Below are 15,315 nucleotides of genomic sequence, written 5' to 3' on the forward strand. Positions count from 1 at the left end.
AAGCACAAAATGGAGCATGCCAATTATCTGCAGAAGTACTGCCCATTGATCATAAGTCTTCCTCTGTATCTTTAGGTGATGAATACTTTTAAATTAAATTAGAAATGTTACACATGCCCAGTATTTACTAAATAACACAATGTAAAAAAACCCTGAAAACACAGATGACAGCTATTTAGTTTGGATAGCTATAGAAACTTTTTTAATGTAGAGTGAGGTGGTCAGAGTGTTTTCCTAAACCTTCAGCATTTCCCTTCTGTTTCCTGTTATCACTATACATATTATTCCCCTTCAAACAGCTGGAATAAGAATCTGCTTTGAGGACTGCATCACTGATGACAACACATGCACTGGAAGAATTGCATACATTTAAGAACAGAAGCAGCCTTGCTGTCCTACAAAAAACAAGTCAGTGTCACACTGTTACTTTTTATCTTCTAAACTTCTGTATTTTCTTTTTTCTCGCTTCCTTTGTAGAGTGAAGTGTCCTTCATATGCAGGATCGCCTCAGGAGGTCTTAACTTGAATAGATAGGAAAGGGTGTTCAACTTCAGGTAAAATCTAGTGAAAATATGCAGCTCATCACTTTCACAGAAGTTAGCAAGCCTGGTTAAAGATTAGACCAAACATATTATCGCCTTATGAACATTTCTATATATTAATCGCTACATTTTTTATCTAGTCTCTGAAATGATATAATTGCAGCAGTACAAAACACACACATACATATACACGCAAGGCACACACACACTTGCAGAGGCAAGCCCTATGAAGATAAATTAATCAGTGATCCAAAGGTCAATTAATTCAGGCTCTGACAAGCCAAAGTAAAAAAACTTCAAGTTTGTTCCTTATAAAGAACAAACTCACTCCATCTAGCTGCTTTGCAAATAAATTAAGAGAAGAGCAGCTCATGGCACTGGCAGAGCAAAAATTAAGGTGTCAGAAAAGTGCAAATGCAGTATTTGGAGCAACAGGTCTTAATCCATTCAAATGTTTATGAAACCAGTAGTGAAGAAATAAAAATTTGGATATCTGACCACTCCAACTGTCAAGCAAGAGTAATGATTATTAATATATAAGTAAAAGATAGCTAGCAGTGGGGATAGGAGCAGGCACTGGGATGGATACTGACCAAAAGCATGTTTAAAATTAACACAATCCACTCTTCTATGTCTCACTACATACTCTTCAACTTGCTCAGCTTCTAGTCTTCCTTGGCTTTTTTCACTGTACTGGATGAGGCAAAGCTAAAAAGGGCAGTAACCACTTACAGATTTGCACAGGCAAAAGTTCCGTCACAATCATGTGAAACTGAAGGAATCAAAGAGCCCATTTTATTTTTAAGTAAATGAACGTGCTTCCCAGTCACAAATTTGATATTCTTGACGGATATTTAACTGCAAATGGCTATCCATTTGATGAATATGAAGAAATCGGAACCAGATTATAGTTCTGTCTTTACTGTGTCTTTTTCTATTCGAGATCACTTTAAACCTTAACTGATCTTTCTTTTCTTAGTATTAAACTTTAAAAAGATTACCAGGTATCTACGTAATACTAAGAGAGAAAAAGTCTGTCTAAAGGCTACCCTTCACAAAAAGCTAGACCTACAAAGAACAGAAAACAGAGAGCATAAAGATTTTATAGAGGCTGATATTAACACCCTCTTGAAAGCTCCAGCTTCCATATCATGAGCTACCCGATCCAAAACCTGAGATCTGCACATTTCAGGTAAAAGGTAAGTCACCTAACTTTTCACTTCTTCTTGATCAGAAACAGGGTTCCACACAATAAAACTTTAACAATCCACCAGAAGAGAATAGGCCTTTTCTTACTCAACAGCAATACCATTTGAGTCTAAGCTCTGAACTTCAAAATCAATGATCTAAATGCCAACATGTAAGTAGTTTGGTTCATGACTGAAACAATAGGCCTCTCCTACCAGCACAGTTTAGAATAGCTCAGGCAGGTGGGTGGAAGGCAGGCATTATCAGTTTCTAAATGGGAGGACTGTAATAAAACTTTTTTTAAAGAAAAGAACAGCATATTAACCTACTGCCAAGTTTTAAAAAATGATTTGAATAACCAGCGTAACAACATCTAGTACCACATTTCCTCAGAGGGGAAAAAAAAATCTGCCCTTGATGTTTTACCAGAAAGTTTGTTCTATGCCCCAGTATAGTAAAAGTAGAAATTCCAGGCATAACTTAAGAGCTGGTCATATGAAACAGCACCTTGGTTTCTTTAAAATGCTCTTTCCCAGTTTGTTAAGTGTGATTTGCAATTCTTATATAGAAAAAGATCAATCCTTCAACCGCAGCAACTCTGCACTACAATAAGTAAAACCTGAATGCCAGTCACCTACAGAAAATGCTTAAGTCCTCATTGCTTTATTTTTCAGATGAGAGGGATGAAGGAGAAAAACTACCTCTCCCTCTCAAAATGTGGACACAGATTTAGCTCAGGTAACAGTCAAACCAAGCCCAAGAAGGATTACCTAAAACCTTTAAAAATACTCAATTTATGAGACAGTAAAAAGTAAATATCTAGAAAAACAGAATACTCCCAAGCTAGACTATAATCATGGCTTGTCTACTTCCTCTTCTGAGGTGAGCACACACTTCAAAGTGCTTCTATAGTTGGGCGAAGTACGGTTACAGTAAGCAACTGAGGCAACTACTCTCCTCTAGGTTATGCAGACGTATTCACTTTCCTTAGGTGTAAGGGCACAAAGTAGTTCCTTCAATTACATGTAAGTACAGCCAGACTGACAAAAATTAGAACATTACACGTACATAATTCGATAGCCAAACAGAAAGCCTTAAAAATAAACAGCATCAGTGACAGCACTCCCAGAAGCTTCGCCATTACCATTTGCAAGGGGTTTTTCTTCTGCTCTAACCCTATAGACTCTTCTCCTTGCTTTTAAGCAGAAATCAAATTGGTTTTGCTGCACCATGAATAGCACTTCACTACGGTTGAATACATTTACCACTTTGTTTAAACAGCTTAAATTTTAAAAAGATGTTTGTTTAGATGCTATCATCGACTCATACTGATAATGCTGTTGAGAAGCAGCTTACCTATTGCATATGCTGTAAAATAGAAGAAAATTGATTTATTTTGTAAATCTCTCATGAAACATATTTTTCAAGAAGTCCTAAGGCAAGCTTTCTTAGAAATAATGATTAATTTAAAGTCTACAAGAGAACCATCATGCTACTTTACTGTCTTCTGTTAGCTTATTTATTCTGTAGTTAACTTCCCAAACCATTTTGAAACTTAGAAACAAAGAAACAAGACAACTTCATATTTCAGGTCTGTCTCGCCACAGAAGAAACAGAACTTTAAGAAGGGAGAGAAAATTGAGGGAAGAAAATGAGGTGATGCTGCTTAACTAATAAATTCATACAAATAACCTTCTCTCAATCTCTCTTAAGCCCCAAAATAACTGTCTAATCCATAAGAAGCTTTCAAAGTTAGCACTCAGAAGTCTCAGTTATTTTCCACTGCAACATCATCTTTCACATGTACTGTATCAGTTCTTTGTTTTAAAGACAAGAAAATTCACTTTGGATCAGAATGCTACATATTATTCCAATGATTACTTGGAGATGAATGCATTCACTGCAGTGATTAAAACTGTTCAGCCAAACCACAACTAAGAATGCACACTAGACCAAGTTCAGATTTAAACAGCTGTAGCAAAGAGCAATGTAACTGTAATAAAATTCGAACTGCTTTGGACTTTTGCTGTAAGAAGAGAGAAAAGAATTTAAAATTGTTTTTTCAAACAAGTTTTTTTTAAGCATTAAAATCCTCAGAACCAAAGACAGCTGGCAGTTCATGTTTTGTTCTTAAATATCTATGCCTTTTTTCAGGTAAATACAAGCAAGCAATAGCTGGATCTACTGTCATTCTCTTGACGCGGTCTGTCTTCTTACAAATACCAGTCCAGATTTCTCTTCTTTTCTCTTTGAAAAGGACAAGTAGCAGGGTAGCAGAGACAAAATAAAACAATGAGAAACTCACTAAAATAAGCAATAATATATTGGGAAAAGATGGTCTAAAATACCCTGGTTTCTGATTTCTTCAATTCTAACTAAGCTATAAAGATAAGTTTTGCTGGGGATATTTTCTGAAGCTTCAAGGGTAAAGGATGCCACACAAATGACAACAGATATCCCAAATGCTACACTCGCCCTTCTCTCTGCATCACACACAGATCTGAAGTTCTTTTGTTAATTTAACATCACAAATTACAGCTATTAAAACAAGCTGAATTCTTGGCTATCAGAGCCAATTAGATAAAAGCATCCTCAAACACCCTCTTCTGCTTTTATCCGGATACTCCTGTCACACAAGGTCAAAGACACCCCATTTGGCAGCAGGAGGGTTAACAACTAGAACTTGTACGTGTTTCCAAAATAAAGCGGTGGCACCAGCGTTGCCATTCTGCTGTGTTTACAAGAGGGAACACAGTTCAGTATAAACCTCCAGCTAGTCACGCTTTATCGCTGGGAAACATAACTTCAAGGCACGGCTGAACCCTGCAAGACAAAAGCAGCGAACCCTCGAAAAGCGGCTGCAGCAGCAGCCGCCTAATCTGGAAGGAGACCCCAGAACAGAGGGGACGTGCTCCTCGGAAGGGGGCTAAATACAAGGGCTGGAAAGAGGGCTGTGCTACGGAACGACTGCCGGAAAGCAAAGCTTCTGACGGGAGCGAATCCCCAAGGCCCTAAGGGGGGTGAAGGTTGATCTCAGCGACAAGGAGCCTGGAAAGGAGCAGGGTCCGACCGGGGAGGGAAAGCAAATACTGCTGGGGACAACTGGAGCAAGCGATGCAGAGCTGGGGGAAACGGGCACCCCCGCCCGGGGTCCGGGCAGGTGCCTCCACCAGCCGGAGCGGAGAAAGGGCTTCGCAGCGCAGGCCGGCAGCGCCGGAGAAGGCGCGGCGGGGCCAGGCAGCTCTCGCGGGGGAGCGCCGGGGTCCTGGGACCGCCGCCCCGTGCCCCGGGGAAGGAACGATGCTGCCGTCCCAGCCCGGCCCCGGGCCCGAGAGCTGCCCCCGCCGGGGCCCGGGGAAGCAGCGCGGCGGGGAGGGCCTCCCTCAGCGAGGCGCTCCCGGGGACGAGAAGCCCCTCAAGAAGCCAGGCCTACGCCCGCCGGGGTCCCCCGCGTCCCCCTGCCTCCGCCGCCGCGCCACGGCCGCCCGGAACCAAGGAGAGCGGCGGAGCCGCCATGCCGCGCCCCGCCGCCCCGCAGGGTCCCGTCCCCACCACTGCCGTCGCCTCCGCCTCCTCCTTTCCGCCCTGCCCGCAGCGCGAACCCCCGCTCCCCTCACCGGGCACGGCGGCGTAGCAGCTCCCCCGTCCCTCGGCCAAGATGGCAGCCGGTCCGAGCCCAACCTGAGGCAGCGACTTTACAAAGTCGAGCGGGATCTGCGCACGCACCGAGTCGCTCGGCGGCCACAGGCGCGCAATGACTACGAGTCCCGGCGTGCTCCGCGCCAGGCGCTGCGCATGCTCACGACGGCCTGAGGGGCTGGCTGGCGGTGAGGGACGGGGCGGGACGGGGCGCGGCAGGTCCAGGGCCGTGGGTCGGAGCTGAGGCCGCGCTTCCCCTCCGGTTCGCCCGTGGCTGCGGTTTGTGTGCCCGGGCTTTGGCGCTAAGCTCACGTGAACGCTTCGCAATAGCACTTGGTTCCCAGGCCGCAGCTGGGGTTTGCCCGTGTGCTGGTGAGGCTGCCCGGAGCGGCTGGGAGCCGTTTGGGCCCGGTCATCCCCTCACCTCCCACAGCAACCTTCTGGGCCAGGTCCCTGGAAAGAATTATGTATATATATACTCACACACACACAGTGTATATATAGATATATGTGTGTGTATATATGTATACACACACTACAGTAAAAATCATAGATCGTCAAAGCAACCCCGCAGGCTAGGCTAATGCCCCTCTGAAGTCACAAGAATACCTTAGCGTGCCTGCGGCCATCCGTGGCACTGGGTTATCACTGTAACCCTAATAACTGGAAATTTCTGGTAGCACAAAGGGACATACTGGGTAATCTGAGTTTCTGCCAGTCAAGCAACTGGGACATCACTGGTAGCAGTGCAGGCTTTGTGACACACAACTAAGGTTTTGTGGTTTTAACGTACCCACTGCAGATACTTAAGCTTAACCTTTACATAAAACTTTTCTTGCTTCAAGTGTCTTTCTTCTGAACCAGAATGCACTATTGTGTAAGTGAATACATAGAAATTACAATATACCTCCTCTTTTGACAGTGAGGAATGAGAGAGTTCAGTTTCCATGCACTGAAATCAGAGAAAAGACTCCTTAATTTTCAAAGAGTAGGAGAATATCCTCACTAATTTTTCAGGAAAATTACATACTTTACAAGTGCAAAGTTTAGCATTTTCTTACAACTGGTAGGGATGTGACCAACCTTAGGGAAGACCCATCTTGTCTTACCTACTTCACACATAAACTCCAATAAGAAAGACCCCACAGCTACAGTTAAGTGGGTGTTTCTGTTGATGAGGCCTAAGCAAGAAAACAACTCAGATTGTTTTCCCCTAACAGAACAACATACATGTTTCAATGCCAATTAGCCATCTGCAATTATGATTGACCAAGGTATATATGCACATAACTTCAAGCACAGGAATCACTTTAATTCCAGCATAGAACAATATATGCTGCTCAGTCAGAGTCTGTGAGTACTGAAAAATCAGAAGTGTGTGGCTTTGTCAGAAAGGTGCGTGTCCCTGGAAAGCAAGTTTGAAGCCAAGATTACAGCCCAATATATGAGCTAAACAAATTGAACAGCTGAAATAAATAAGTTCTGGAGGGTTTTTTTTCCTCTAAAGCTTTTCTATGCACCTTTAAGTCTTTATGTTCCTTTACAGATATTTGACCACATATACATATATTTACAGTTCCATATTTAAATGGTCCATTCAAATGAATAAAAATAAAAATGAGTTCTGCAAGCCTTACTTAACAGACATTTCTCTCTCATGCATCACCCTCATAAACAGTCATCTCTCATCCGTTGTTGCGGTACAGATTCCTGTCCTGGCAGGACAGTAAAGCTCAGGCTGACTTCAGCTGGAGTTCCACATCTGCATAGCTGGGTTTCCTTTACAGCATATTTGTTCTGTCTCCCAGCTGGTACATAACATTGGGCTTGTGTTTGCAGATTGCCTGTGCTTTGATTCCCAAAACTGTAGGAACATTGCAGCTAGGTGTACTATGACCTCTTACCCCAGCTGTCTGAATTAATTTTAACTTTAGTAGAAGTTCAGTGTTTGCAGGAAGAAGCTGAATGCTACCCCAAGTACACATACGTGTGACTCCTATCAAATTCAACAGATGTGCATATATCCCTAGGGCAGTGTGGCCATTTGCAGTGCCTATTTTTGTCTTACTGGTTTTTAGGTTTCCAAGGTAAAGGTTGCTAAAGCAGGTGTGAATTAATAACATTCAGTGTCTCTTTTAAAGGACACCACATAAGTTGTCCTCTGTGTTATCATTTTTTTCCTCCTTTTGTAACTGGCATTTCGGAAAAGTGATTGTTGTTCAACCCCAGCAACCCTAACCTCTTTATTTTTCAGCTTCTGATGCCTCAAGTCAAGTTCCACTGGCGCTATCTGCTCTGTAAAATTCATGAGAAAAAGAATGCATTCCAGGTGCACAGACTACTGATTAGTTTATGCTTGCCGGGACAAGATGAATGTAGAACAATCTTCACATTCACAATCTTTCAGAGATTATTTCCCCTGTTAAAAATCATGGCCTATCAGTGAACTGGAACAACAAATAATGAATTAACGCCAGAACAACGTGGCAAGCACAGATTAATATAATTTAGTGGCAGAAGAGCTACGTATCCAAGATTTTACCTTTCTTTTGTTTGCTTATTTGGGGAAAGGAGGAGACTACTTGCTGATTTTCTTTTTCCCTATGCTTTCTATAACTACAAGATACTCAGACAGGATGGAATTTTCTTGCTATTCCCTGTCATAAGTTTCTTTTGACTAGTAAGAACCCAAACAGATTAGGAAAGTTTGCTACAGCTGTGCAGGATGATCTTGTACAAAGGCTTTTTAGGAAAACTGTGTATACTTTATAGCTTTTCAGATTTCCTAGGTTTGATATGGTCAAGCAGTGCTTCTGGGAGTTCATTTCTGAGAGGTAATATTTAATAATTATATCAAATATTAATAAAACATTACATATTAGTAATATTCAATAATGTTATTAATAATTTATTTCCATTCTTTCTCAGTCCAATCCAGATTTCAAGGTCACTGGAACAGAGATTGTTTCTTGTGGCAAAATATGTATAGCATTTATTCTCAGTGAGGCTATTGTAAGTAACAATATTCAAATCACTAATGCAGTCTTAATTGTGTTGTTACAGCCAGAACTAGCACAGTAAGTTAGTGCTGCTGGTGCTGGGAGTTGACTGGGAAACCACTGAGGATAAGTGTCTGTGTGGCAGAGTTGTGCAAATTGCTTCCATGTTTGAATCTTTAGTGTGGTAATAAAAAAATCCTTCAGGATCATTAAAATATTGCAATTCTATTAGATTTTTGAGCATGAGTCTGTAAATGGAGATTGCTTTCTGATACCTCAAAGCCCCTAGCTCCCTCAGCTAGAGGGCTGGGACTAGACTGCGTAACAAGCACTGAACACCCTTATTATTCTGCTATCCCTAGAGTATGGGATCCCCTCTCCTGAAATAGACCCTGCTTTCATTCACTCCCTTTTTCCACTCTCAACCAGCAGATCCCCATTGACCTCGCATATGACAAACCAATTTCCAAGATTACATAATTTACTAAAGGTTGCACAGCAAGTCGCTGTCAGAGTTGGAAACAGAACTGGGTTTCTTCGCTCCTTGACAAGTGTTTAATGATCTTTTTTTTTTATTTTAGTGAAGCACACAAAAATCCAGACAGAATCACATAAATACAACATAATTTAGGTAGGAAGGAACCTCTGGAGGCCTCTAGGACCACCCCCTGCTTGAACCAGGACCAGCTTTGATAAGGCTGCACAGGGCCTTGTCCAGTCACGAGATAAATACCTTCAAGGATGGAGATCCCACAGCCTCTTCATGCCCTGGTTGAGTGTTTGATGACCTGCACAGTGAATTTTTTTTTCCTTATATCTAATTGGAATTTCACTTGTAGGAACTTTTGCTTCTTATCCCTCATCCTGTCCCTGTGCACCTTTGCAAAGAATATGGCTCCATCTTCTTTACACCCTCCCCTCAGGCAGCTGTAGACAGCAGTAAGATCCCCCTTTGCCTTCTCTTCTCCAGGCTGAACAGAACCAGCTCTCTCAGCATCTCCTCATATGCCCTGTGCTCCATCCCTGATCATCTTGGTGGCCTCCCCTGGACTCTGGTACATCAGTGCCTGTCTTGCACCAGGGAGCTCAAACTGGACCCAGCACTAGCAGATAGGTTCTTACCACTGCGGAGTAAAGGGCAAGGTTCCCTTATGTCACCCTGCTGGCTGCACTCTTGATGACACAGCCCTGGCTGCAGTTGCCCTTCTTTGGCACAGGGGCACTCGGTGGACTCCCACTCAACTTGTTTACCAGGACCTCAGCACCTCTTCCACCAAATTGCTTTCTAGGCAGTCGACCCCATGTCCTGCTGAACTGGGGTTACTCCCTCCCAGACAGAGAACTATCTTTGACCACCCACGTTTGACTTTGTTGAGTTTCCTGAGGTTTTTGTCCACCTTCATTTAGGACCTCAGTCCACTAATGCTATATAAGTCAACAACATAAAGCTGGTCCATCTCTCCATGGAAGCAATTTTGATAGTGTGAATGCTTACTCACTTTGGACTAGACACAGCCCCAAGCAAGTATCACACAACGACTGTTGAATAGTCATCACATATCATCAGCATCCATTAGCTGCTAAGCTATTTTAAATCTTTAACAGTGGCTTAACACTTCTGTCTGACTTAAGGCTTTGTAAAGTTGGTGATTTATAAATGCAGGAATATTTTGTTTTCACATAATTTTTCATTATTTGGTTTCAAACCACTTTATAAAAACTATAAAGTAATTCTTCTTATAAATAAGTCTTCTGGAGCTTTTTGTTAACTAGGTAATTATTGCAGCAAGTGCTTTATATTTTAAAATCAGACTTATTATATTAAAATTGTCATCCCTAAAAAGAGAATTTTTGTTGTGCTGCCTTGTTGTCAGAGTCTGAATTCATGATTTCACTCATGAAGATAACAGTGCAGTGTCAGAGTGTATCTATTTCTAATTGACTTTAAAATCAGATTTGCTTAATTTGACTTGGGATTTAGAAAAGTCTCAGTAGGAAAAGATAAATTACTTCCTGTTATCTGGAGAAGGAATGAACGAAACCCTCAGGTTGGTGAGAAACTATTATTATTTCCGAGTAATCTAATTAAAGGGTAAAACAAAGACATGTGGCTATTTAATTAAGTATTTTATTACTCAATTGCTCCACAGTGCATAATCAGAGAACTGGGAGGGAGCGAGTAGGTGTCTTGAGAACGGAAATGACACAACCAAGATCTGTAGATGTTTTAAAGGAAGGACAAGATACTGGGAAAATAGTTTCTCTCTTCGCCATGCAAAAGGCTGAACATTATTTTTCCCTGGGACTGAAGAACATGATACTGTGAATCTGCTGGGGAGTTTTCAGAAAAAGACATGGCATGCTGGTGCTGGGATATTTGAAACACACCATGCATTTTTTAACTGACAGCTCTGTCCAGCTCTTACCTACAGAGACCTTGCAAGCAGCCTTCAGGTCAGCTGGGCCCATGGTGAGACAGCATGGCAGATATGCAGGGTACCTACAGGCACCACTTGGATCCCAGTTACGGCTTTGCTCACTGTGTGCTGCATCTAGGACTCTTAAAGGACGGGAACACATGCATTTGCTCAGTGTCAGTGTGAGTTGGATGCCTGCTTCTGCCAGGCTCTTTGAGAAGAGTTTTTGGAATGGAGATGTTAGTAGAGAGGGAGCCTGTATCTTGTGTAAACCCAGGTTTATTCCTGACCCACCCTGATAACCTCCCTCATTTATACAGTTGTAAATTATCTACATCAGAAAGGCTGACTCATCCCCTGAGTGGTTTACCTCCTTGCAAATTGCTCTGGTATAAATCAGTTTGCATTTCAGAGCTGAACAGATGCTGATAAAAAGCTATGTAATATCAAAACTAATACAAAGAGAGAGGGTGAGATTTAAATACATGGGGCTTGATCCAAAGCCAAATAAAGCTAATGAACTGCTTTCCATTGTTAATTCTTTAAAAGTCTTTATTAGCTTCAGGGTGCTGTACCTTCTTTACCTTTTGTAGTCCCTCGTACCAGGGTACCCCAATACCCTCCTCTAAAAAGAACAAAACCACCCAAGCTATCAATCCTGTTGAGTAAGAGGTCAAGTTGTGTGTTTCACTAAGTCCGTCTGTCCCTTGGAGCTGCAGCATTACAGTTCTGAACAAGAACCCTGAACCAAACCTCTGGTTTGGACTCCAAGGAAGCTAACAGGCCAGGCTTTGAATATCCCTTGCTGAGTAGTCATCTTGCTCATTCACTCTATTTATTTCATCCAGCCTTTCTTATGCTCAGTGTGCACTAAGTAACTGGGCAGCTGAATTGCAAACTTAAGGTGAGTAAGAGCAAGGGGCAGGAAGGTTGCTGTACCAGTCCCATCACATGCCATTAACATACCGGGTGCAGTGCTCATAATTTCCCAGACTGGATTAAGGGAGAATTTACTTGGTTAAACTTGCTCTACAAGGCTCAGGGCTTGGTCCTCAGTTCGTGTTATGCTCATGCTTGCTACAACTGCGAGAGGGAGGAGAAGGTGATGTTGTACTGACTTACCACCGAGCCAGAGCCTCAAGCTCTCAGGGACTGAACCAGCCTCTTGTGTAACAGGCTGGGCCCAGAGTTCCTCTAAGAAACAAAACTGGTGTTTTTTCTCTTGTTGGGTATATAAGGAAAATAAGAGGCAAGAGGTAAAATGAGTCCAAACTTCCCTTCACACCAGTTCATTTATTACCTTCTAGCTCTTGCTTCAGTTCGTGCTTGCACTGGGTGTACAGACAGCATGTTCACATGTGAATAATTTCTAGTCTTCTTGCAACAAAAACATAGCCTCCTTTTAACCTTTGGACTAACCGTACTCCTCCCAAAAGGCACCAGCGTGATCATACAAAACTCTTATTTAAATGTTGGTAGTCCTTATTCACAGGGAAGTCAAAATGAAGGCGCTCTCTGCCCTCTCTGGGCAGTTAATGATGGGAAGTGGATGGTACCGTAAACACAAAATCAGGACCTGGTAAAGTGCAGAAGCCTTTACTGAGGAGAGGGGAGGAGAACGTTAGCTGCAGTGAGTCTGGACTGTGTTGAATTTAATATCACTGGGGCAAATGATATCATCATAATGCTAATGCTTGCTACAGTAATATAAATGTTGCTGTGGATTGAGATGGCATTAACTGAACTAGATCCCCAGTGGTGTTATTCTGTAGTGCTGCACAAGATGATAGTGAGCAGGAAATCACGTTGCAAAGGACTTTGTGCAAACACACGAGGCAATACATCTCAGTTTATGCTTGAGGCGGGTAGGGAGAGTTTACTTGCAGCATGAGCTGTAACACGTTTGTGAGTACTGTAAGTGTATAACGTCTATGCTGCCCATAACAGCACTATATTAAAGGCCAATTTAAGGCATGAACAACAAGGGCTCCAGTCCACATGGGACCCCTGCTATGCTAAATTAGCAGTGTGAGTCATCCAGCGTGCATGTAAGAAGGCTGCTGCAACCTTCAGCTGCTGGCTGGGGCCCTCACAAGCGGTAAGGCTACAGAGCAAAGAACTTTACTTAGAAGACGCCAGTGATGGCATCACTGTTACAACCTTCATTAGGCACCTTGTGACATTTACCATGATATGACCTAGCTGGATCATCAAACACTGTACCTGCCTCACTGCACAGAATGGCTTGTGCTAGCTGGAACAGTAGTTATGCAACACCTCTTTCATCTGCATCATTCACTACGGGGATTCTTCTTCACTCCTCATCAAACCTCTACGCAGGGTAAAACAACATTAGTTTCCTAATTCAGGGTGCTCCTGACTGCTGCCACCACAATATCATAGTGCTTCACAGGCAGAAATGAATTTATTTTTGCAATATCTATGTAAGTTTGTAGGAAAGTGAAATCATTGTCTGCAGTTTATGGGTAAGGGTGAACTGAGGCACAGAATATAACATCAAATGTTCTCATTGTTTGTGGGTACCACTTGGAGACGTGCAGGGTTTGTTTTGTCAGAGTATTTGGCATTGTGCTGCATTTTCTAAGGTCGGTGATGTGCTCTGGACTTCAGTCCACGCAGCCTGGCAGAACATTGGTCAAAGAACAGGAAAGAGCAGAAGATGCTTGTTATGGGCACCTAGAAAATGAGTATGCAATTAATGATCGCTCATGCAAAGCCTGTCCTAAGGGACTAAGCTAGCACCACAAGGGGATGACGTGCTATGGTAGGGATAGAACCCAGTTCTCCATGCTCCCACAGCGCTGCATTAATTGTCAGACCATTCTTGCCACTCTTTGATACCCATCTTCTACCTGCTGTGACAAATGAAGTCCTGTGAACAACAGCCTTGTTTTTTGTACATTTCTAATTCACACTCAGCACAGATACTCCCAGTGCACTGTCAGGTGAGAATCCTGTTGAACAAATCACGGGCATTCTTTTTATAAAAAAATGTATCAGATTGCACAAAATCCTTCTTATAATGTATATAATATATAAACTGCCCCAGTCAAGCAGCTAACTGGCTTCGTATGGAGTACCTGTGTGAAGTAGCATCTGCGTGATACAGAAGCTCAGACTGATGTTTTCTCCTAGTCTTGGAATCTACAGTATTTCCTAGCCACCCCAGTAAGCCCAATCCTTTTTAAATGGAGTTCTGAAGAAACGTTATATTCTTATTTTTTAAAAAGCTTTTTCCCCTGAGTTTCACAGCTTTTCAGTGACTGTGAGATATTTAAATTTACAACCCAGAACCTCCCTACGTGAACTACTACAGTAAATGAAACAGTCACAGGATGTGTAACATGAATAACATCCTGTTATTGTTTCATGTACTCTGTTAGGTAGTGGGGTTTTGTACTCTTCTGTTCTTTTTCCTGTTCCTTCTTCTTCACTACATCCTATTCCCTCCATTTTGTGCCTATCTTGTGCCATCTGGTGTCCCAAATCCACCAGTGACAGCAACAATGAAAGGACCAGGGTGTGTATGAGTAGTCAAGGCACTGGCTACTTATACATTAAGATGTAGTATAATACAGTGCTATGAGGTGTTAATCTCCTAAATCGGAGGGTCAGGGCAAACCACGCCGCTGGCGCGAATCGTCTTTAAGCACTCCTTATGCAGTTACAAACGACTGAGACTATTTTGACAAGCACTGGAGCACCTTCACGCTAGGTGGAGCTGATCTGTCCTCCTTTAATAAATACCGTCAGCTCCCGCCACCCACCCCTTGCCTTAGCTGTAGTTGAGGTGCTGGTCCCGTTCAGCCTTCACAGGGAAGTATGCCTTGAGCTGAAATTCGTGGGAGTTACATGAAATGATGTCTTTGTTCTGGCCTTGCTCATTAATTTAGGAAGGACATTTTATGTGTAGGGGTTGCTGTGCATAAAGACATTGGCTATAATTGACAAACTGATGATCAGGTTTGCTAGGGAGGCTGTGGGCTGACAGCTAACACAAGGCACGTTTGGAGCGTTTGTTGCCCTTCGGTCACGCTGTACGACGTAGGGCTGTCGGGAAGTCCCACGTTTGCCTGTCGGCAGAGGCAGGCATGCGGGAGCATGCAGAAACTGCAGTCTGCCAGCGATACAACCTCGGTGTCTCGGACGAGTGGGTGGGGAACTGCCAGGGCCCGAACTCCTGTCCTGCTGCTGCGAGCCAGTGCATTCGAGCTGTGACAAAAAGGTTGTTGATGATGTAAACCAATGAAAGCATGACTGACTTAGATGAACCCGTCCCAGGGGAACAGACATGCTCCTCCTTTGGGTACCTTTTGATTTACAGAACTGCTTGGTATGGTTATCAGGTGTGCCAGTGTGCCTGCAGCACTCCGAATATCAAACGCAAACGCTGCCACTTGCACGTGTATTGGCTGTAGGGCTACAGGTTTCCTACTGGGACTTCTGCCTATGTGGACTGTTCCCTGTAGGACCGGTCACTGAAGATCAGCTGCTGCTCAGATAACAAAT

At 43.0% G+C, this 15,315-nt stretch overlaps 1 protein-coding gene across 1 annotated transcript in view; it reads right to left on the reverse strand.

Annotated features, from left to right (window-relative positions):
• The window catches only part of ITCH (itchy E3 ubiquitin protein ligase), a 63,861-nt gene extending 58,415 nt beyond the window's left edge, over positions 1 to 5,446 (reverse strand). The window contains exon 1 of the mRNA XM_075517551.1: positions 5,348 to 5,446. The gene's annotated coding sequence lies outside the window, so the exon portion shown is untranslated. The remainder of the gene's footprint in view (positions 1 to 5,347) is intronic.
• Between the last annotated feature and the right edge of the window lie 9,869 nt (positions 5,447 to 15,315).

This window comes from Mycteria americana, chromosome 14 (assembly GCF_035582795.1).
Source record: "Mycteria americana isolate JAX WOST 10 ecotype Jacksonville Zoo and Gardens chromosome 14, USCA_MyAme_1.0, whole genome shotgun sequence".
Taxonomy (NCBI): domain Eukaryota; kingdom Metazoa; phylum Chordata; class Aves; order Ciconiiformes; family Ciconiidae; genus Mycteria; species Mycteria americana.